Here is a 10,000-nt window from a genome sequence, read left to right on the forward strand (position 1 = left end):
TGAAACTCACATCAGTTACACACTCTGTTCACCTGTCAGAGAAAAGTGACTCACAAAGTTACAACAACTGTCACTGGACACATTTGTTTCATAAGGGAATTTATCAATGATCTGTGTGTGTGTGTGTGTGTGTGTGTGTGTGCGTGTGTTTGTGTGTATGTGTGTGTGTGTGTGTGTGTGTGTGTGTGTGTGGTGTGTGGTGTGTGTCAGATCGGATCGGATCCAGCCTCTGTCCCTACACACCCTTGGCTTAGCAGAGTCTCTTTTCACCTCAAAATCTCTCCAGATGGCAACACATAATCCCAAATGGCTTCTGTGGCGAGCGAACACACACCACACAGACACACACACACACACAGACCCACACACACACACACACACAGACCCACACACAGACCCATGCACACACACACACACACACACAGTCCTCTCTCTCTGCACCAGTGGTGCCAGGCATCATTACACAATGCTCCTTTCATCCTCAAACACTAAAACAATGGTTCATCTGAGAACAGAGCTTTGGTTGATGAGTGTGTGTGTGTGTGTGTGTGTGTGTGTGTGTGTGTGTGTGTGTGTGTGTGTGTGTGTGTGTGTGTGTGTGTGTGTGTGTGTGTCTGTGTGTGTGTGTGATCCCCTCTAAACCTGCAGCTGTGTTACATTTTACAGCCCAATTCATCACTTCAACACTTGAAACCTTCTGTTGGAGCTGATCTCATCAGAGAGTGAAGTGAACACAGACCCAACATTACCATCTGACGTCAGCCACCCAGGTGTTCTACTGATGATACTTTTAATGTGAAGCTGTATTGATTTAGAAAATCATCTTAAAGCTTAAATCACAATTAAACTTCTGTCGATTCAACAACAAGATGTGAAACCTGGAAAAGTCACAACAGTAAAGACACCAGAGCAGCTTCCATCAAGAATTATGTTCAAATTAAATAAACTTACATTTCAGGTGAATATCCTGATGAATTCATACACTTGAGGACCAAAGTCTCCACAAACCTTTTCTCACATGTTCCTTAAAGCTGCTGATAAATCCATGAATCAATAGAAAATAGAAAATAAACAGAAAACACTTGATTTCACTTTGCACTTGCAGGTAATTAAAGTTCTCTGGTTCTTTCCAGTGTTGCTGAAAGGTTGAAAACACCATGAAGATTAAATTTGAAAGGACGAATAACAAATAAACAAGAGCTTCCCTCATATGCAGGTCCGGTTTTATGAAGACATTACGTGTTTAATGTGTTGTAATAGCCCTGATAAAGTGCTCGTTAATACCGGCGCTGCAGCGGCGTGCAGCTGCAGCGTCGCAGTGCATTAAAACCCTGAGACGCATTAACGCCGCCCAGATTCAAACACGAGCCACTGGAAGGAAAGCGTTCAAACGACTTGTAGCCGAGTCTATCGGAGACTTCAGAGGTCGTAAAGCTCAGCGAGGAGGAGAGCAGGCCCGTAAAGAGCCATCGGGTTTTATAGGCGTCCATAAACAGGAGGGACGGGGATGGCGTGCGAGAGGGAGCGAGCGGGCCTCTGATGGGCGGAGCCATTTCCCTCAGCCCTTCTTCTCCCTCCTGAACATAAAACCCGGTGCCGAGTCGCTGCACACGGGTCGGGGGGGGGAGGGTTTACCGGTGGAAGCTGGACACATGACGCCTGGCGGTTTATCGTCCGGCTGCAGCGACACGCCGCCGCCCCCGAGCAGCACGCCACATTCCTGCTTCTCACTTATATTCTACAGCTACACACACACACACACTGTGGTTATTCTTAGTATTTTTTAGACTCAACACATTTAAATTTGAATCCTTTAATGTCCAACAACACATAATCTTATTTCTGACAATATGGAGAAATCTCTTAATGGTGTTTTTTTAGACCTTTAAAGAAAAAAAAACTTTATTTAAATTTGAATAATTCCAGGACGGACGAGGGAACGACCCACAAGAGGAAAATAAAATATAAGAAAACACTTTATTGTTCCCTTCTAACGTTCTGGTTCCCTAACACGTTTCCACACTGAAGTAAACGCCGCCTGTTTGTGTTGATGTGTGTTTCTATTGTTCTTTTACTGCAGGCGAGTAAATCCCCCCCGACGCTGCAGGAGAAGTGATTCCAAGGCCAATTAGGCAGCCAGTCAAATAAAAGCTTTATTGACAACATCTCCCCGCGTCCCGATTGGCTGAGCCTGCTTCGCTCGGTGACCTCTCCCTCGCTGTCCTACTCCCCGGACGCCACGCTGCAGTTTACCAGAGCGTCCAGGTGGGTCACCCCCCCCCCCCCCCCCCCCGCTCAGCATCACAGACTCCACGCCGCCGCTCTCCCAGGATCCTCGGCTCCTGTTTTATTCATCACGCCTCGCCGTGTTTATCTGAATCACCGTCTCCTCTCGCTGAGCGACTCGGCCGCTTCACCCTATTTGTCAATTTAACACCGGCGCCGCGTGGAACGCCGTAATTGACTTTCAAAACAGAGACGATAAATCTCACCTCCACCGCAAAGGATAACACTTCAGAGATTAAAGACATTAGCATTCAGCAGGAGGGAGGTGAAGAACTCAGGAGGTTCCACTGGAGCACAAACAGGAAGAACTCAAGAAGACAGGAAAATAAGAGCACGATTTAAATACAGAGCTGAAGGAAAGCTTTTATTTTGGAGGTAAAAGATTAATAAATCACAGCCTCATTTCCTTCCCTGTTCGAATGGAAGCTATGATCAAACTTGAATGGAGTGAATGGGGAAAGTAAAGGCTCAATATCCGAGTAGCGACCCCCTGTATTTCCCATGATGCACTGCAGGGTTCACATGGATTTCTTCACACGAGCTTGATTCACGTTGCTTTCCATTAAATAAATAAATAATAAATGAGGAGCAGCAAAGCCGTTGAGCAGCTGGAGGAACTCATTGATGAACAGAAGTCTCCAAACTCATTAGTGGTAAAACTTTGGAAAGAATAAATCGGTTTCGATATTCTGCCCGATGCTGGAACTCTGTGACTTTACTCTGAGATTCTAATATCAACAAACCAATAAATCAGTCGATTCAATCATCACTTTGTGGAAAATGCTCATTAAAATCTCTCTGTTTATCGATTGAAGTCACAGCGAATGACATCGTGTTGGACGTGAAATGTGAATTTAATTCATCTTATTAATGTAACGGTCGACAAATATAAAGTCTCCTCAAAGTAAAACATTCAGAAAAGAACATTAAATAATAAAATGTAACAATTTATAATCCTAACATCTGTCGGAATAAACCCAGATCCTGTTCATTTGTAACCAAATTAGATTTTTGGTTATTTGCAAGTAAAGAATTAATCAAATTACAATAAATGAATCATAAACTATACAATACTACAGCTACAAACTCAATCAGTGTTTCCCCCACAATGCACCTGGTCACACATCAGAGTCCATTTGACGAGCACTTTATCAGAGCAGCTCTCAGAGCACAAAGTGGTTCGACTTCATTTGTTTCACTTACACATGCAGGGGGGGGGGCGTGTTTATAATAAATGAGTAGAAATACTTCATAAATCTAAATATTGAGTTAAAGGTCAGACGTGTGAGTTGTTTGTCAGAGGCAGTGAATCATTTCTGTTCCAGCATGAAGCCGAACGAGAATATCTCAGATGTGCAGAAACAAATATATAGAAAGATTTGTTTATAGAAATGTTTATAGATATGTTTATAGATTATCTGTCTCGGATTAACGAGGTTTCTTCACATGAATATTTTACAAGATGAACTCGATGAGTCTTCACATCTCTCTCGTCTCATTCTTCTTCCCCTCGATTCATTTGTTTATCTCCTGTTTAACACATTTTCATCACCAGTGCATCTGGTAATCCACGGAGCAAACCGCTGAGTCAGCAGAGACGCTCGTTACCATGCTGCATCGCACCGCTTGGAGTCGCAGTGAGGGGGGGGGGGGGGGGAGTGACGCACTGCAGTGTTGGGTTTACAGCTGGAGGTGTGTGTGTGTGTGTGTGTGTGTGTGTGTGTCTGAACATCTTTATTTTACGTTAATAAACAGAAAAAAAACATGTTTATGATGAAAAATAATCATTTTGTTTTCACATTATTGTCGGAACGAGTCGTATTTGAAACTGATCTGGAACCAGAACTGGAGTCAGGAGGCGCATCAAAAGAAAGAGAAGAATGTGAAGAGGGAAACAGAAGAAAGATGTTTCACCACAAACTGCACTCGTCCACATGTCGGACAGATTCCAGAGGCAAACACACACACAGAGAAACAACGACACAAACATCTGGGACGACAACTCGACTGGAAGCAACACAACCCAGAGGAGGAGAATCTGCTGAGAGGAGAACGAGTCTCACAGATGTTTGTTCATCTCACGACATCGAGTCTGTTCAGATCATGAAGGAAATAAAACTGATTCTAACTTCAGTTTGATTTTATAACATCTCCGGTTCTAGTTTCATCCAGATTCCTCCTGTTTTTATTATGGAAGAAAATAAAGATTTTAATACATTTTAAAAATAAAATGTATTAAAATATCTAAAAGTGTGAGATAAATTATGTTATTAGATTAAAGTATGTATAGACCAAAGATTTATGTTTAATATAATATTTTCTTATATTATATTTACAATAATATCAGGACAGTAAAACTAAAATGTCTGAGTGTGTTTATCTGCAGGTTTTTAAACCTCAATACGTCAGTGAACATCAGGTTAAATTTTATTTGTCAATACATTGTTCAAAGACTTTTATTATTTTGAAATTATTTTATTATTGATGTTTTGGTATCAAAACTCAAGACATTGTTAATTTAATTAAATTTTTCAATGATTAGATTGACGAGTGTTTGACGTGATTAGATTTAAAAAATCAACAGAGGAGAGGAAGTTTTCCTCCTCTCGTTTCTTCATCTTCACACCGAGACATAAAGAAAACACCTGGCCTTCAGAACAACAGCAGCACGACACATACACACACACACACACGCACGCACGCACGCATACACACACACACACACACACACACACACACACACACACACACACACACACACACACACACACACACACTAAACAAAGAGCTACAGATGAGGTTGTTCAGTCCGAGGAGCTTGTGGAGCTGAGGCTGTGATCATCGATCCCCTGAACTCCTCGCACCACACACACACACACACACTTGAGTGAACACAACACACACACTTCCAAAGTAGTCATTACACAGTCACTCTGCCAAGCCAACAATTACTGCTGTGTTTCCTTTTCTCTCTCTCTCTCTCTCTCTCCTGTTGTATTTGATCTCTCAGTCACATCGATCGGCTGCTGGAGACTCAGAGACTCAGAGACTCTGGTTCTGACACATGCTTTGTTTGCTCATGTGCATCAATTCATTTGCACTCATATGCATGTGTTAAATTGAGACGTTTAGTTTCTTCCACAGATCTTCCTCCTGAGTGAGGAAGGTCACTGAAGACTCACAGAGGTCGTTGAGGTTGAACATGAGGATGTTCAGGCTTCTTCTGCAAACTGAATTTAAGCAGTGAATCACATATTTCAGGACTTTGGTTTGATGTTGGATCTAGAAGTTTGAAAACCCTCGCAGCTCATTATTTTTCAGTTTTCTTCTTGTGCCTCAGTGCATGTGTCGTGTTCCTGTCGTCTTCAGGACATTCTGTCTCCTCCTCACTTCTTCAAATTGCTTTTTAAAAGAGTTCAAACTCTCGACTTGAATCCAGCTCCGTCAGTTCTCGTCTGACACTAAATCTCTTCACGGCGACGTTGTGACTCAACTGCTTCACTTGACCAAAACTCTTCTGATCAAAGTCTGAGAACGAGCCTCCGCCGTCTCGTCTCCTGCGTCTAACGGGATCTCTCGTTGAGATGAAAGCCAGACAGAGCTACAGATAAAAGCCTTGGTCTGCTCCATCACAGCGGAGCAGAGCACCGGGTGTGATTAGCCCGTGAGCTTCGCCGTGAACTCGTATTACCTGAACCGTTCTGTAGGAAGTCAGTTCGACAAGCAGCAGATCAGCTCATTAGCTCTCTGTCATTATTCATGCTGCACGGAGCCGCTCTCCTCGGGGAAGCTGAGGCGTCAGATCGTGTTACACATTGATTAGCGCCCTGAGCCCTGTTAGAGCTATTAGCTCCCACACCTGATTGAATCAGCCTGAAGAAGAGGAGAGAGGCTGTAGAGGAAGAGGAAGAAAGGACGAGGAGATAGAAAGAAAGAATAAATGGATCCACCGAGTCATTTCGAACTCTTCTAACTTCATAAAACTCTGAAGGAGGAAGTGAAGAAGTTTATCAGAGGAAGCAGGAAACAGGTTTAATGAGAGACCGACCCACGAGAGGGAATGAGCCCAGAACCAGAACCATGAACACACCAGACGGGTTGTTGTGATGTGGTGGAGCTTCCAGGAGAAGGTGCGGTTCAGGTGTTGTTTGATGCAAAACAGTGAGGTTTTCCACCTTCACCTTTATCAGCCGGTTTACTCTCGTTTGCAAAACCTGCTAACGTGAGAGTAAAATTGGTATTTTATTTATTTCCTCCCTCACATGCACATGCTTAAAAACTACTAACAACTGGTTCCTGACGTGTTCAAACACAACTCGTAGAAATAACTTCTCCCTGCTGCAGATCCAGGAACCTTCAGTCCTCCTCTGGATCTAAACAAGTCTCTGCTGCTTCACTGACTCTGGGATTTATCTCTGACTTTATTCACATCGACCTCAGTTTCCTGATCAATCCGGCTCAAGTCGAGCGGCTGAGCAGTAAAACAGAGCCGGGCGTTCCAGAGTGTCAGGCGTGGTGGAGGCAGCAGATGAGTTAGCTTCTCTCTGCCCACAAGCCACGCTGCTCTCTTCCTCCTCTTCCTCCTCCTCCTCTTCCTCCTTCTCCTCTTCCTCCTCCTCCTCTTCCTCCTGCTCATAAGAAACTACTGATTTGTGACTGCAGGAATGTGACATGTCAGGCCCTCTGTGCAGCAGTCAATCAATTATTCAGGACAAACACAGCGTTGTGCGGCTGCAGGATGCTGGGGAGATGGATTAGATGGATGGATGGATGGATGGATGGATGGGGAGAAGAGGAGAGGAGGAGAGGAACGAGGGAGGGAGGGAGGAGTGGCTCAGCTATTGCTATAACTAAAAGCATCGGCACGGCGCAGGGACAGATGGAAATGAGAGCGATGTTTACCCGAGTGGTGCGGATGTTATTTATATAAGACTCAACCCGCTCCCATAAAGCAGACAGACAATTAGAGAGAGAGGAGAGGAGGAGGAGGAGGAGGAGGAGGAGGAGGAGGAGGAGGAGGAGGAGGAGGAGGAGGAGGAGGAGGAGGAGGAGGAGGAGGAGGAGGAGGAGGAGGAGGAGGAGGAGGAGAGAACACGGCTCTGCGTCTGACCTATTTAGCAAATGAAGAGTCGTGAAGGATCTGAAAACACTCTGCAGCAGGCAGGCCTCAGACAGAGAGAACCCAGAGAACACAGAGAACACAGAGAACCCAGAGAACACAGAGAACCCAGAGAACACAGAGAACACAGAGAACCCAGAGAACACAGAGAACCCAGAGAACACAGAGAACACAGAGAACACCGAGAACACCGAGAACACAGAGAACTCAGAGAACTCAGAGAACACAGAGAACACAGAGAACACAGAGAACACAGAGAACTCAGAGAACTCGGAGAACACAGAGAACGCGGAGAACACGGAGAACACGGAGAACTCGGAGAACACAGAGAACACAGAGAACACAGAGAACACAGAGAACACCGAGAACAACAAGAACACAGAGAACCTCCCTGTAACTCACGCTCATCAGAGTCAGTCACAGAAGCTCTTTAAGTGCAGCAGCAGGTTTCGTAACACGTTTTACATTTCAGGTTAAATTTCTCCTCGTTACCATCTGTTTGTTCTCGGCCTCAAATTAATGATCAAAATAAACAGGACGGACCTGCACTGAGGGTTTGAAGTGGAATCAGATGGTTGAGCAGCTCAGGTACGAGAGGGCAGAGCTGCAGGAGTCGCCAGCGAGCCACAGAAAGTCTGAAGGATTCTGAGAAGTGCAGCGTCAAAGAGAAATACGACCATTGATCGTCTGCTGGTTGAGTTCCTGCAGCAGCTCGTGAATCACAGCTTCATCGTAAACACACCTGAGATTCATGTGCATGTGGACAGAGTGCTTCCTCTTTAGAGGATAAATCTGGTTTATCTTTGGATTGTTGATGATTGTTTCCTTCAGTTCTGGTCTGAGATATTTCTCCAAACTGATTAACTTCATCAGTTTACCAGTTAGTGTGTTGATAGATCTGCTTCCTGAGGCTGGAGTCGGCTCCATGTGGATGGATCTCTGCTCATCTCAGTTAACAGACTCGACCTCGACTTGTTTATTCTGACGTCTGAAAGGTGTGTGGACAGGTTTTCCTGTTGTTCATCTCTCGACTGTTTCTGGTAAATTGTATGTGTCTTTTTGTTTTGATCATTTGTTCATACGTTCAACATCTTCCTACCCGGGACATGTGAGTTACACACAAGAGGATTTCTCTTCCTTTGTTCATTAATTATAGATTCAAATGTACACCTGTTATTCTGCAGGTGTGTGTGATGATGTGAATCCTCATTTTCTTTTGCTTTTGCTGCAGTTTGCTCATAAAACTAAACCCTGATACATGTAAGTATTGTTGTATAGATGATTTTTGAATGCATAGACACAAACACACATTTTGAGCACCAGGTGATCGATGGAGGGAAACATTTAATGAATTAAACACATTAATCACGTTTAAATAATGTTTCTTTGTTTCCAGGTATCAAACACAAACCACAAATCTGATTACTGAAGCGGCATAACAACCATAAGGTACAAAGTCCAAAGACCAAAGCTACCATGACAACATGTACATTGAGGATGTCCAGTGAACTGGGATCGAAAGAGAGGAGCTGCTGGTTTCACACAGGACTGGTTTGTTCAGGGCGTTCATCACTTTCATTACTATCGATGGCTCTAAATCTGGGGATTGTGTGCACGAGGTAAAAGTACATAAAGGCTTTACATGTTTACCTGTGAGATATTTCACCGCCGTGAGCATCTAAATGTAAAATTCCAAACACCTGCATTGTCCCAAAATACTCCCGAGTGATGCAGCCTGGTTCAAAATGCTTTTTACACCTCGGGCTCGGTTCCTCCTCTTCCTACTTTCACTTTAAATTAATCATCGAAAAGAGACAGAAATAAGATTCAGCAGCAGAACAGACACAACTTGCACGCCAACGTTCATCCTGAATCTCTGACTGGAGGAGAAGATAAAAATCTGATTAATAAATATGAGCTCTGACTCAGTTCGGCTGCAGAGAGGAGACACAACATGTCTGAATGATTCTGAGAACTGCAGCGTCATTGAGGAACTCGCTCATTGATCGGCTGCTTCCTGAGCTCATGGATTTCAGAATGGACGAAGCAGCTTCACCGTCCAAACACACACATGATGATTCCAGACTTTGACAAAAAGCAGAGGTGTTTACTGAAGGACGAATCCTCACTTCTTCATTCATAGCTTCCTCTTTACCCTATAGTACACGTATGAACAATGTTAAAGGTCATGTATGTTTTCAGGTGAGACTTGTTTCTGTCATGCAGCTCAAACACAGATGTTAGTGAACGCAGCCTCAGTGGAGTGAAAGTACATCACAGTGATTATTAGCTCGAGATCAGATTCTCATCTGTTTGTTTTACTATTAGTGGACGGATCAAAACGAAACTTGGACGAAAAGGAGTCGGGAAATAGTTCTTTTAAATATCAATGAGAGATTGAAACACTTTCAGTGATTTCTCAGAGAACAGCTCATGGATCTTGATGGAATTATTTGTATTATTAATTGTCTAAATGTTTGGATTAAAGAGATGCAGTACTTGCACTTAAAAGACAGAATTGTTGTTTTTAGTGTTGTCTGAACAGGATCAACAACATAAATCATCCAGAAACTGAGCCGAGATAAGAGAATTAAG

The 10,000-nt window shown here is 43.7% G+C and overlaps 1 protein-coding gene across 1 annotated transcript in view; it reads right to left on the reverse strand.

Moving 5' to 3' along the window:
• Positions 1 to 10,000, reverse strand: part of pik3r3b (phosphoinositide-3-kinase, regulatory subunit 3b (gamma)) — a 161,329-nt gene that overhangs the window by 150,089 nt on the left and 1,240 nt on the right. The gene's annotated exons all lie outside the window — the stretch shown is intronic.

Source organism: Limanda limanda, chromosome 9, assembly GCF_963576545.1.
Source record: "Limanda limanda chromosome 9, fLimLim1.1, whole genome shotgun sequence".
Taxonomy (NCBI): domain Eukaryota; kingdom Metazoa; phylum Chordata; class Actinopteri; order Pleuronectiformes; family Pleuronectidae; genus Limanda; species Limanda limanda.